Here is a 14,058-nt window from a genome sequence, read left to right on the forward strand (position 1 = left end):
ACACTGGCTACATGCTTTTGTGTTCCTTCTTCTTGGGGGATGAGGAGCTTTACTAGCCATTGTCAATTGCCTTATTCTATTCAGCAAACTGCTGCTGCTAAGTCGCTTCAGTCGTGTCTGACTCTGTGAGACCCCATAGACAGCAGCCCACCAGGCTCCCCTGTCCTTGGGATTCTCCAGGCAAGAACACTGGAGTGGGTTGCCATTTCCTTCTCCAATGCATGAAAGTGAACTAGCAGCTTTATAAATTAACATACAGAATTCTAAAGGAGAGAGGGAGAGCAAGAGAGATCCAATAAACTTCTATTTCTGCATTTCATCTACTTTGGAAGCTTATTTTATTTGGATTTCAGTTTCACCAGTGTTCATTTTTAATTGCTTTGTTGAATAGAGTCCATATTTTTTCATGATCCAGCTGATAAATCTTCACAGTATGTTAGGTTTTGCAAAGTTGTAAATGGCTAATTTATTTTACATTCATTTTTCTGCCAGGGTTGAAATATCTGAGTCTTGACATGAACTTTTAGCACCTTTTCAGCTACAGCATTTATTCTTCTCAATGATGTTGACTCCGTCAGAAAACTCGTGAATCGTATAAGGTAGACAGCATTTGGTAGTTGAGTTTATCCTCCATTTAGGTAGTGCATGCAGGGGTACACCTCCCCAGCCATCTCTCAGAACAAAAGAGCTTCCCTCAGCTGCCAAGAAAACTGATGACTAACAGCAAATAGCAGAATCCCTCTCTGGGTGATGCTCTCAGCCAAAGAGTTGCTTCAAAGCCCAAGGACAAGCCCCTTTCTAGGATCTGGATGCACCCTACACTGATCAATATATGGTTATGAAACCTGGGCCCCTTGCCTTAAAGGCAACCACATGGAAGGGTCATCTCACTTCTTCCCATTTCTGTGGAGTTGACTCAGGCCTTTCTTGGGACTCAATCATAGGTAAATCCTCTCTCTTTCCAATTTATTTCTATCTCTTCCTCAAATGTGTTTATCTTGAGAGCATTTCTCAAAGAACTGCTGTGGGGGTTTTTGTTTGATTGTTTGGGCACACCATGCAGCTTGTAGGATCTCAGTTCCCCAACCAGGGATTGAACCCAAGGGCACAGCAGTGAAAGCCTGGAATCCTAACCACTAGGCTACCAGGGAACTCCCAAATAAATGCTGTTTTCATAGAGATTTTATTATGATTTAGGTATGGTAAGGCCAACAGTCAGGAATTGATTGTCATTAAGAAGATAGTTTGTTACCTACAGGCTTAGTATTGGCTGTCTTGTGAAAATTTCAGTAGTTCTGGGTCATAGAGGCTGCCCTTAATTGCCTGGTACCTGACCCTGGTGGTTAGAACAAGTAGCTGGAGGTAAGGGTTCTGGATTGTTAGGTTTGCAGACCAGATCAAATTCTGTCTCAACATCAAAAGCTCATAGTGTTTTAGACTCACAGTTCTCCAAATATTGTAGTGGGAAATCTTCAACAGCTGATTTTCCAAAGGGGGAAAAAAAAAATCCCTGATCTATAACATTTGCCAATTTCCATGGTGTAATGCTCCCATCATAGCTGATTTCAAGTGTCAATGTGATGTCACTGAAAGTGAAGTTGGGAAGAATGCACACACATCAGTATACCATTGCCTCCTGCTTAAGGAGAATAAAGTCATTTTTGTAAAGTGTATTTGCCAACTAGAGTATAGCCAAATGCTACATAACTAGAATTCAATCAGTAAGCATGCCCTACTAGGCCTTTTCCAAACATTTCCCACATGTTACTGGTTTGTAATCTGATTTTCTCTGGACTTCTAGAATAGGAAATGGAATTAGACTGGCAATAATAATCTGTACTCCAATAGTCTTGTCAATACTTCTTTAGGATCCTTAGCAGAAAATTGCAGTTTCCTTAAGTACTTTTAGGAACTCTGTATGGTGAATTAGAGCTGCTTAAGAACATTGGCTCTTAGAGGATGATGTCAGTGAGATGGGAGAATAAATAAATCTTGGAGTTTCCTTCCACCAATAAACATGCTGATTCAACAACCATTCAGAGAAAAATTCCCTTGGTGGAAAATCCAGAAGCTAGTTGAGAAGTTCTTATACTTTGGGAAAGTGTAAAATCAGACCCATTGAAACCAGAAGAGAAATCCAAGACACCTTCTTGCCAAATCCCTACCTCTGGTATAGTGCCAACGGATCAGAGGGAAACACTGCAGCTCCTAGCTTCTCACTGGAGAAGGAAAGAGTTGGACTATAGTACATTGCTTCAACTTTTCTAGGAGATCCTGAAGGACTAGCTTGTGTTTTGCTGGTCATGTAACCCTTAGAGGACCTGGGATGCTCTAGCTGCAAGAACAGGAACACAGATGGTAATTTGGGCTAGCACTCTGCATAACCTCTCTTTCTGGCTTAGCACAGAGTTCAGTTCAGTTCAGTTCAGTCACTCAGTTGTGTCTGACTCTTTGCGACCCCATGAATCGCAGCACGCCAGGCCTCCCTGTCCATCACCAACTCCCGGAGTTCACTCAGACTCACGTCCAGCGAGTCAGTGATGCCATCCAGCCATCTCATCCTCTGTTGTCCCCTTCTCCTCCTGCCCCCAATCCCTCCCAGCATCAGAGTCTTTTCCACTGAGTCGACTCTTTGCATGAGGTGGCCAAAGTATTTGAGTTTCAGCTTTAGCATCATTCCTTCCAAAGAAATCCCAGGGCTGATCTCCTTCAGAATGGACTGGTTGGATCTCCTTGCAGTCCAAGGGACTCTCAAGAGTCTCCTCCAACACCACAGTTCAAAAGCATCAATTCTTCAGCGCTCAGACTTCTTCACAGTCCAACTCTCACATCCATACACGACCACAGGAAAAACCATAGCCTTGACTAGACGAACCTTCGTTGGCAAAGTAACATCTCTGCTTTTGAATATGCTATCTAGGTTGGTCATAACTTTCCTTCCAAGGAGTAAGCGTCTTTTAACTTCATGGCTGCAGTCACCATCTGCAGTGATTTTGGAGCCCCCAAAAATAAAGTCTGACACTGTTTCCCCATCTATTTCCCATGAAGTGATGGGACTGGATGCCATGATCTTTGTCATTTGAATGTTGAATTTTAAGCCAACTTTTTCACTCTCCTCTTTCACTTTCATCAAGAGGCTCTTTAGATCCTCTTTGCTTCCTGCCATAAGAGTGGTGTCATCTGCATATCTGAGGTTATTGATATTTCTCCCAGCAATCTTGATTCCAGCTTGTGTTTCTTCCAGTCCAGCGTTTCTCATGATGTACTCTGCATATAAGTTAAATAAGCAGGGTGACAATATACAGCCTTGACGTACTCCTTTTCCTATTTGGAACCGTCTGTTGTTCCATGTCCAGTTCTTACTGTTGCTTCCTGACCTGCATACAGATTTCTCAAGAGGCAGGTCAGGTGGTCTGGTATTCCCATCTCTTTCAGAATTTTCCACAGTTTATTGTGATCCACACAGTCAAAGGCTTTGGCATAGAGTAAGGGCATGCAAAACCCCAAGTCACAGCTTTTCCCTGGGAAGGGAAAGAGAGTTGGACCACATGGCAAATGCACCAACTTTTAGAGGAGCTGCTTAAGGGCTGGCTTTTGTCTTGTTTGTCTCAGTGTGCCAAATATAGTCTAAAAAGAATATAGTCTAGCCACCGGAAGGTTGGTAAGAACAGAGATGGTGGTTTGATGTAGCATGTAGATCATTACTGCAGCCCTTCTAGCACAAAACAAATAAGTGAATGGCCTCAGTTCCTGCCTTCTCCCTGGAGAGGGAAAGAATTGGCAAGAATATCCAGTGGTCCAACTTTCCTGGGGACTGCCTGGTCTCACTTGTTTCAGTGCACTTCCAGGATCTCACATACACTAAATGCCTGGAGGCTACTAAGAATGAAGAGGTGTGAGCAAGGCCCTTCTCCCCTGAAACATTGAGGAGAATCTCCACTTGCTTGTTCCTGCCTTCTGATGGGTTTCTGTCCATCCTTGACATTCACTGGCTTGTGGATACATCACCCCAGTTCTCTGTATCACATTCTCTCTGTATGTCTTCACGTTGTCTTCCCTCTGTGTCTTCCTGTCTGTGTGTCCACATTTCTACTTTTTATAAAGATGTCATACTTGACTAGAGCCCACTGTAATGACCTTCTTTTAATGATTACCTCTGTAAAGACCTTATTTCCAAATAAGGTCACATTCTGAGTTACTCAGTGTTAGGACCTCAATGTGTTTATTCTTGTAGGGCAAAATTTTACTTATAGCAATCAAAATAATCACTAATTATGCAAAATACTTATAACAAGAAATATGAAAGAACCTAAACCACGGTGCATTTTAATCAAGTTGTTTGAAACTAGTGAAGAAAGAAAATCTTCTGATGCAAATAGACATGTTATATCCAGAAGAACAAAAATAGGTTTTTTCATATTTCCTTTTAAATTTTTTATTTACTTATTTATTTATAATTGGAGTGTAGTTGCTTTACAGTGCTGTGCTAGTTTCTGCAGTGCAAAATAAATGAATCAACTAAAAGTATACATATGTACCTCTTACCCACCTACGTCATCACAGAGCACCAAGCTGAGTGCCCTGTGCTATCCAGCAGGTTCTCACCAGCTTTCTGTTTTACACATGGCAGTGCCCATACGTCATGCTTAGGTTTTGTTGAGCTTCTTGAATCTGTGGGTATACAGTTTTTATCAACTCTGCAAGATTTTCAGCTATTTTTTTCTAATATATGTTTTTTTTTTTTTTCCTTTTTTTACTCTCTTCTCTGTGGAGACTAATTCTAAGTGTTTATATACAATGGTACATGAAGTTGTCCCACTGCTCACTGATGCTTTTTATTTTTTCCAGTACTTTTTCTCTATTTTATTTAAAACAATTCCTATTGCTATATCTTCAAGCTCAGTAATCTTTTTAAATTTAATATCCAATTTAATTTTTAGAAACCTTAATGAAAAATATAACAGGATCAAAACATTTAAAACAAGTACACTTACTAATCATTCCAGTAATTCATTGTAGTCATGTTGACTATAGAATATGAAAAATAAATTCAGAAGTTCAATTACTTTAAAACACACTGCTTCTACTGTTGTCAAATTTTACATTTATGTACATAATCTATAGTGGAAGCAGAATTTCTCTCTAAAAAACATTATCTCTTAAAACTCTTGGCATATTAGAGCCATAAGCAATTTCTGTCATATAAAATTGCATTTCAAATTTGATTTCTCAGTGGTAGGATATCACAGCCAGCATATATAATCACTATGTAGTGACTTGGCTTTCTAGTCACAGCCATTATTTTCTTCAATGTAGAAAGATTAATATGTATTCTACAAGAGGCATGGAGGTTAGTAATTCTATTGGATATGTCCTGACATAATTTTCAAACCATACAATGACACAGTTTTGTTAAGGCCATATTTTATTTGCTGGCTAATGGGCAAAAGGCAATAATTTAGTTTCATTATTTTCTCAAAAGTCTGTATTCCTAAAAATCATGAAAAAGTTGGAAAGATTGCTAAAACATTAAACTTTAAATATATCTTATAAAATCTTGCTTGTACAAAAATATAAGTTAAATATAAACATGAAGCAGTTGTGATAATTTTGTGCAAGTCTATTTTATAGTCTTCAAGTTATATACAGAAATTGTTCAGCTCTGTAACTTGTAAAAAGATCAATACTGGATTGAATTACTATTTATTGGCAAAGGCCAAAAAGCTTACTTTAGCATTAATCTTTTACATGATTAAATGTAGAATTTCTTAATTTGAGATCACCTAAACATTGAAGGGAAAATGAAAGGGCAATATATTCATAAACTAATGAATAATTTCACTGCAATGTATCATAAAATACAAAGAAACCACACAGATCCATGCATGTGTAATGTATCTGTATTCATACACATATATTTCCAGTCTTAAAGCCTACTTAGATGCTGTTTCTAATTCCATATCGAGCTTAGCATTTTTTATTACTCCACCAAATGAATAGCTTTTTGTTGTCATCTCATTCTTGAAGACAATATGGAGAAAATCTTGACCTCATTCTTCAGGGTAGCCTTTACTTTTTTAAAAAATGCAACAAAATGCCCTGCTGGTGTCCTTTGCAAAGATAATTTGGGTCATTTGTTGGAATCAGCAACTGAATCCTTAGAGACATTAATCCCAAGCCCAAGTAATTAAAAATGGTACTATACTTAAAGGAAAAATTCAAGTATTTTACCTTGCTATTTTCTGTAGCAAAGCTTCCACCAAAACCAAAGAAAGCATTTTCAATACTCCATTTTTTTTTCTGATTTTTTATTTCACCTTCCTTTATTTCACCTTCCACAGTCTCTTTTAAGCTACTATATTTGTACCATCCCATTGGCCCTGATGTTGGAAAGATTGAAGGCAGGAGGAGAAGCGGGTGGCAGAGGATGAGATGGTTGGATGGCATCATTGACTCAATGGACATGAGTTTAAGCAAACTCTGGGAGATAGTGAGGGACAGAGAAGACTGGCATGCTGTAGTTAGTTCATGGGATTGCAAAGAGCTGGACACGACTTAGTGACTTAACAGCAACAAAACAACAGATTGACTAATTCTAAGATGAGGTTGGAAGCAACCTACAGCTCTTGAGTTCTCAGTAGCAGAACTTCCTACCTAAAATATCCTAGTCTTTAGTACCAAGGTCAAGAAGATTTCAAGAACCAGTTATGATTGTTAGTGGTGCTGCTGCACACTTCGGTACAATTAAATGTCTTATATTCTTAACTACTATTTTCTTTCACACGTTATAAATGTTATAGCTACTGCAGACCACAGATCTAGGTACTGATAAAAACTCTATTTCTCTATATTCAAAAGCATCCTTTTATTATCTTCACCTCAAGTTGTTATGGTACTGTGTTCTACTACTAGAACAGAATAGCCTGGCACAGAATCTTTTGTTCCATAATATTTTTAATTAAAGCAATTCCTGCTACTCCGTCTATTCCTTTGACATTAACGAAGTGAGCAGAAGCTCCAGTGCTAGCAGCCCTTTAAAGAGATTCCACTGTAGCCAAAGTCACATAACTCGTATACCATATCTTTTAGATTATCAGAAGTTTGCAATAAATATTTGGCCCATATTTTTTTCTGCTCTCTAGCATTTGTAGCCACTGTGGTTAGATTTCAAGACTGAACAAGAATCATTTCAATCTAGTTATTTAGCCAGTAACACTCTGAATCTGTGTTTTCTCCTGTGAAGAGACACTTCCTCTGTGAATGACAGAGTCTGCAGGAACAGTTTTTACCTCTGTTGCAAGATGTCCATCATATTTCTCAAGAATGTAGTTCCATCCCTTTTCATTAAAGACGTCATCTGGAAAGTTCATCTCTCTTTTACTCTGCAATGTCTATTCTACTGTTCATCCTATCCAGTGATTTTTTTATTTAAGACCTTAATTTTCATTTTTATAAATTTGTTTTATAAATCAAACTCCAGGCAATAGTGAAGGACAGGGAAGCTTGTATGCTGCAGCCCATGGGATCACAAAGAATTGGACACAACTGAGTCACTGAACAACAACAACAAAGTTTGATTTGGGTCTCTTTTATATTTCCCTTGCTTCTACTTAGCACACCCAGTCTTTCTTCCAGTGTGCTAACTATATGGAACGTCTAGAGTGCTGGTGATGTTGTGTTTATTAACTTGAGTGGGGGATACCTGATGTTTACATATTTGGTAGATGTTACATTTATGTTTTGTTAAAGCGTATGCATGGAATGAGGGAGACCTGGGTTCGATCCCTGGGTCGGGAAGATCCCCGGAGAAGGAAATGGCAACCCACTCCAGTACTCTTGCCTGGAGAATCCCATGGAGGGAGGAGCCTGGTAGGTCACAAAGAGTCGGACGTCTAGAGTGCTGGTAGTGTTGTGTTTATTAACTTGGGTGGGGGTACCTGGTGTTTACATATTTGGTAGCTGTTACATTTATGTTTTACATGCATGTATATTATATTCCAAAATGAAAATTAGGTGATCCCAGAAATTATATTAGCTCTGCATGTAAAGCATCCAAAATCCAACAATATCCCACCAGCTTCACCACTCCTACCCTAATCCATGTCTCCATCATTCATAGACTTGTTAATAGCAACACCCATGCCACTGGATTTCCTTCTTCTGCCCTTTTCTGAGCTTTTCTACTTTCAGCTCAATGGCTAATATCTTTCTTTTAAAATAAAAGTTCAATGATATCACCTTTTTCTCAAATTCCTGTGGCTTCCCATCTCAGTCAAAGTCAAAGATTTTTTATGGTTTATAAAACCTTACATGATTGGGCATACTTGTATCTGACTCCTTTCTTAAAGTTTATTCTATGTTAGCCAGAGAAGCCTCCCATCTATTCTTTGAATTTCACCTAACACATTACACTTAACACTTTTCCTTGCCTATAACACTGTTCCCACTGACATCCCCATGACTCACTTTCTTATCTTTATCAAATCTACATTCTAGTTTTTATCTTCCTAGTTGAACTTTCCTGCTCAGTCTCCTTTCACCAGCACCACTCTTTTCTTCTTGGTCCCATCCTTCCTTCCATCCTTTCTTAGTACTCATCACAATCTATCATACTCTACCTTTCATATTTATTTAATCTTTGTCTTCCTCAAACATAGACTCCGCAAGGAAAATGATTTTTAGCACTTTAAAAAAAATTGTGTTGCTTGAATCTTCAGTGCCTGTATCAGTATCTCACACATATGAAGAATGTACTCAATAAATATTTGTTGAATAAATACTGCCAAGCAATTGTTCTCTACTTTCAGGTAATTTTTCCTCCTTGAAATTAAAAACTGCTATTTCAGTAGCTCGTACATAATGTGCAGGGATGGCTATTTGTTAAATGAATGACTCTGTGCCTCACTAGTGGCAGTGTAGTCCTGCTATCCTAATGGTTACAGATGGGACGTAGGAGTCTGCACTCTGATGGTCTATTCTTGGCTCTTTCTGTGATTGCATTCATCATACCTGAATATTCATTAGCTGTTTATTTTGGACCTACATATCAAACACCTGTTTAGTAAACATGTTGGTATGGAAAACACTGGACAAGTCACTGCAAATTAAAATAAAGACCGCATTTTCTTCCAGGCTCCCAAAATAATGTCTGCACAATGAAATGCGTCCCAGCATACTACGGTGTGTTGCTAAACGTGTATTTGCATATGCAGATGCAAGATTCTGCCAACAGATTAGCTAATTGGCAATACAAAGCAGCCACTGAGGACCTATTTACTTCTCTTATAAAGGCCAGTACAGTTGTGTGAGCCACAAATGAAATGCGTGCTGTTGGATTTGCAGGAATAGTTTCTGAGACTGGAAATGATTACCTCTTAGCTGAAATAGATTAGGGAGCTGTCAGTTCTAAAAGTCCCTGCTTTCTCAAATATAAAATATCACTTGTCTTCCATGAAATATGCTGCTGGTTAGAAGAATCTACTTCTGTGCTTCAACCGTGACAGGTTTGGAATGGCAGCCCTCACTCACCCATCTTTAATCATACCTAGAAGAGTGCTGAAAGCCAGGGAAGGACCCACGTGCTCTTGACTGGCTGTGGTGCTGGCCAACTTTGACTCTATTCCACAGAGTGAAAGTCTCTTTGAAATACAGTAGCCAGAACTGCAAACAATTAGTCTTACTGAACTAATATCACCTATATTGTGGGGGTCTATTTCAAACACTTGCAAAATGTTACAGTGGGCATCTGGTCTAATACCATCTCTTTACAAATGGGATTACATAGACCAACAAGGTAAAGTAACTTGTCCATTGCAGGGTGGGATTAAAACCCAGGTCACCTGATTTATGACATCACAGTTTTTCTACTGTATTATTCTCAAAATCATGTGCCTACCTGTTAGCCACACCAATTCTCAAATAGTACCATTTTTAAAAAGTCATCTTTGGAGTAAATTAAAAATTTAGATCTTTGGGACTTGCTTTCCTGGTGGCTCAGATGGTAAAGAATCTGCCTGCAATGTGGGAGAATTGGGTTCAATCTTGGTTTGGAAAGGTCCTTTGGGGAAAGGAATGGCAACCCACTCCAGTATTCTTGCCTAGAGAATTCCATAGACAGAGGAGCCTAGTGGGCTACAGTCCATTGGGTCATAAAGAGTTGGACATAACTGAGCGACTAACACTTTCACTCACTTTTTCTTTTTTTTCCCAGAGACTTTAATTTGGAAAGTGAGTAAAAGACTGTAGAAATTGTGCTTTAGCATGTACTCCCAGGTGAGCCTGATATAAATGGCATCAGGCACAATTTGAAAAATTCTGAGATGTGTCAAGGATATGGAGAAAGTATGGTATATAGATTAGGATCATCACTGTGGAGCCAAAGGATCTGTCCGTATAATCTCGTCTTTGCTATTTACTTAGCATGTACATTTGAATGATTTCCTTATTTAGGCTCTCTGACTGTCAATTATCCTCCCTGGGAAATGGGAACTCACTGAGCTGAGTTCAGTTCAGTCCCTTAGTCATGTCCAACTCTCCGTGACCCAATGGACTGCAACATGCCAGTCTTACCTGTCCATCACCAACTCCCAGAGCCTGCCCAAACTCATGCCCATCAAGTTGGTGATGCCATCCAACCATCTCATCCTCTGTCATCCAATTCTCCTCCTGCCTTCAATCTTTCCCAGCATCAGGGTTTTTCCAATGAGTAAGTTCTTTGCATCAGGTGGCCAAAGTATTGCCTTTTCAGCTTCAGCATCAGTCCTTCCAATGAATATTCAGGACTGATTTTCTTTAGGATGGACTGGTTGGATCTCCTTGCAGTCCAAGGGACTCTCAAGAGTCTTCTCCAACACCACAGTTTAAAAGCATCTATTCTTCAGCACTCAACTTTCTTTATGGTCTAACTCTCACATCCATACATGACTACTGGAAAAACCACAGCTTTGACAAGACACACCTTTGTCGACAAAGGAATGTCTCTGATTTTTAATATGCTGTCTAGGTTGGTCATAGCTTTTCTTCCAAGGAACAAGTGTCTTTTAATTTCATGGCTGCAGTCACCATCTGCAATGATTTTGAAGCCCAAGGAAATAAAGTCTGTCACTGTTTCCATCATTTCCCCATCTATTTGCTATGAAGTGATGTGATCAGAGGGCATGATCTTCATTTTTTGAATGTTGAGTTTTAAGCCAGTCTTTTCACTTTCCTTTTTCACCCTTATCAAGAAGCTCTTTACTTCCTCTTCACTTTCTCTCATTAGGATGGTGTCATAAGCATATATTGGAGAAGGCAATGGCAACCCACTCCAGTACTCTTGCCTGGAAAATCCCATGGATGGAGGAGCCAGGTAGGTTGCAGTCCATGGGGTCGCTATGCGTCAGACACGGCTGAACAACTTCACTTTCACTTTTCACTTTCATGCATTGGAGAAGGAAATGACAACCCATTCCGGTGTTCCTGCCTGGAAAATCCCAGGGATGGGGGAGCCTGGTGGGCTGCCGTCCATGGGGTTGCACAGAGTCGGATACAACTGAAGCGACAGCAGCACAGCAGCATAAGCATATATGAGGTTATTAATATTTTTCTTGTCAATCTTGATTCCACTTTAGCTTCATCCAGCCTGGCATTTTTCATGTAAGTGAAACAAGCAGGGTGACAATATACAACCTTGACACTGCTTTCCCAATTTTGAACCAGTACATTTTTCCATGTCCAGTTCTAACTGTTGTCTCTTGACCTGCATCCAGTTTTCTTGTGGGGTGGGGGGCAGGCAGGTAAGCTGGTCTGGTATTCCCTTCTCTTTGAGAATTTTCCACAGTTTCTTGTGATCCACACAGTCATAGGCTTTAGTGTAGTCCTTGAAGCAGAAGTAGTTATTTTTCTGGAATTCTCTTGCTTTTTCTACAATCCAGTGGATGTTGACAGTTTGTTGGGTCCTCTGCCTTTTCTAAATTCAGCTTGTACATCTAGAAGTTCTCGGTTCATGTACTGTTAGATCTTAGGTTGAAGGATTTTGAGCATTACCTTGCTGGCATGTGAAATGAGGGCAATTGTATGGTGTTTTGATCATTCTTCGGCATTGCCCTTTTTTGGGATTGGAATGAAAACTGACCTTTTCCAGTCCTGTGGCCACTGCTGAGTTTTCCCAATTTACTGGCATATTGAGTGCTGCACTTTCACAGCATCATCTTTCAGGATTTGAAATAGCTCAACTGGAATTCCATCACCTCCACAAGCTTTGTTTGTAGGAATGCTTCCTAAGGTCCACTTGATTTCACACTCCATGATGTCTGGCTCTGGGTGAGTGATCACACCATCATGGTTATCCTGATCATTAAGACCTATTCTGTACAGTTCTTCTGTGTGTTCTTGCCACCTTTTCTTATCTTCTGCTTCTGTTAGGTCTACACTATGTTCTGTACTTTATTGTGCCCATCTTTGCATGAAATGTTCACTTGGTATCTCTAATCTTCTTGAAGAGATCTTTAGTCTTTCCCATTCTTTTTTTTTTTTTTTTTTCTCTATCTCTTTGCATTGTTCAATTAGGAAGGCTTTCCTATCTCTCCTTGCTATTCTTTGGAGCTTTGCATTCAGATGGGTTTATCTTTCCTTCAATATGTATATTATATAACATACTGTGTATAAAAATATAAAAATATTTTTCCTTTGGATATCCCTAGTCTCCTTGTCTTTTCTCCCTCAACTCCACCAAATTTACAACCAAAAATGCCTGTCTGAGGGTGCAGGTATGACACCAATAAGATTATTCATCTATTCTTTAAAATGTTATTTTCCCTTTCCTTTCAATGGGCCTTAACTAAAATGGCCAATTACATTCAACAAACCTGGTGAGAACTCACATTTCTGATTGAGAGGAAATATGATTAAGTAATTTAGACATTTCAGCATGCTTATTCCCACCCAGGCTAGAGGTCTTTCGGTCCAGTGAGCTTGTCAAGTACAGTGAAAATATACTCAACCCAGGTTGTCATTTATATGTATAAGCTTATAGGCTACTGAAAAAGTCTACCAAGAGATAAATAAGTCAAATTATCCAAAATCATGACTTGAGTAATACTTTATCATCAATTGTCTAAAATAACTTGATTGCAAAGATTCTAGGATAGACAGTGGAAATAAAATCAACTGTGAACTGACAGCTATGCCAGTAAAACCAAGAATTCCAAGTGGCTTTGGGGCTATTTGAATGCTTTAGATAACACAGATCATCCTGCATCCAGACACCCTGCGATTGACTTCAAGTTCTGTCATTAAAAAACTGTTGGGAGTGGCAAACAGCTTGGCAACAGCAATGCATCTTATTGTTGAAAATGTTCCTAACATCACATTCTAGTTGGTGGTGCTAGTGGTGGTGATTCCAATGAAAGTGGTAGTGTGGAGGGTCTCTCTATTTTTTTCTTCTAAAAATCTAGGTAGATGGTGTAGCACACTGGATGAAAGTAGAATCTTAATGTTGAATAGACCAAAGTTTGAATCCAGTTTGATACTTGATAGCTGTGTGAAGTAAGGCAAATTGCTTACAGTCTTTACATTTCAGCTTTCTCATCCATCAAACAACAACAAATTATGGACCTCAAAGGAGTGCTTATTCAATTAAATTAATTTATATAAATATATATGAAATACTTAATATGTAATTTAATTATAGAAAGTACCTCAATCCTAAGAGATGGTCAACAAATGCTTTCCACTTCATAGTAGTATCAGTAGTAATAAAAGTATTAGAAATAGGGTGTTTTTAAAATGATGTAGCCTAGTTCTACTTTAATCTGCTGTCTAAACCTAATATGTATGTTGTTTGAATGCCATCCTGCTCAAAAATGAATTTTCACAATGTAAATGAATAAAGGACGAACATGTCTAAGAAGAAGGAAGAGACGCACAATAGTCCAGGTTATTTTAAATGTATAATGAAAACAAACAGAATTATATGCCAGAGCCTAGGCAATATATAAATGTATCTCAGATCTGTATTTATTTTTACATTTAAGGTAGTGGGAAGTAAAGTGTCCATCTGAATCTGCATAAAACCAAATA

The 14,058-nt window shown here is 38.9% G+C and overlaps 1 pseudogene; it reads right to left on the reverse strand.

The window, feature by feature from the left end:
• Window positions 1-1,718: 1,718 nt before the first annotated feature.
• On the reverse strand, window positions 1,719-7,370 carry LOC129630252 (nicotinamide phosphoribosyltransferase-like; annotated as a pseudogene).
• Between the last annotated feature and the right edge of the window lie 6,688 nt (window positions 7,371-14,058).

This window comes from Bubalus kerabau, chromosome 1 (genome assembly GCF_029407905.1).
Source record: "Bubalus kerabau isolate K-KA32 ecotype Philippines breed swamp buffalo chromosome 1, PCC_UOA_SB_1v2, whole genome shotgun sequence".
In the NCBI taxonomy this organism is placed as follows: domain Eukaryota; kingdom Metazoa; phylum Chordata; class Mammalia; order Artiodactyla; family Bovidae; genus Bubalus; species Bubalus kerabau.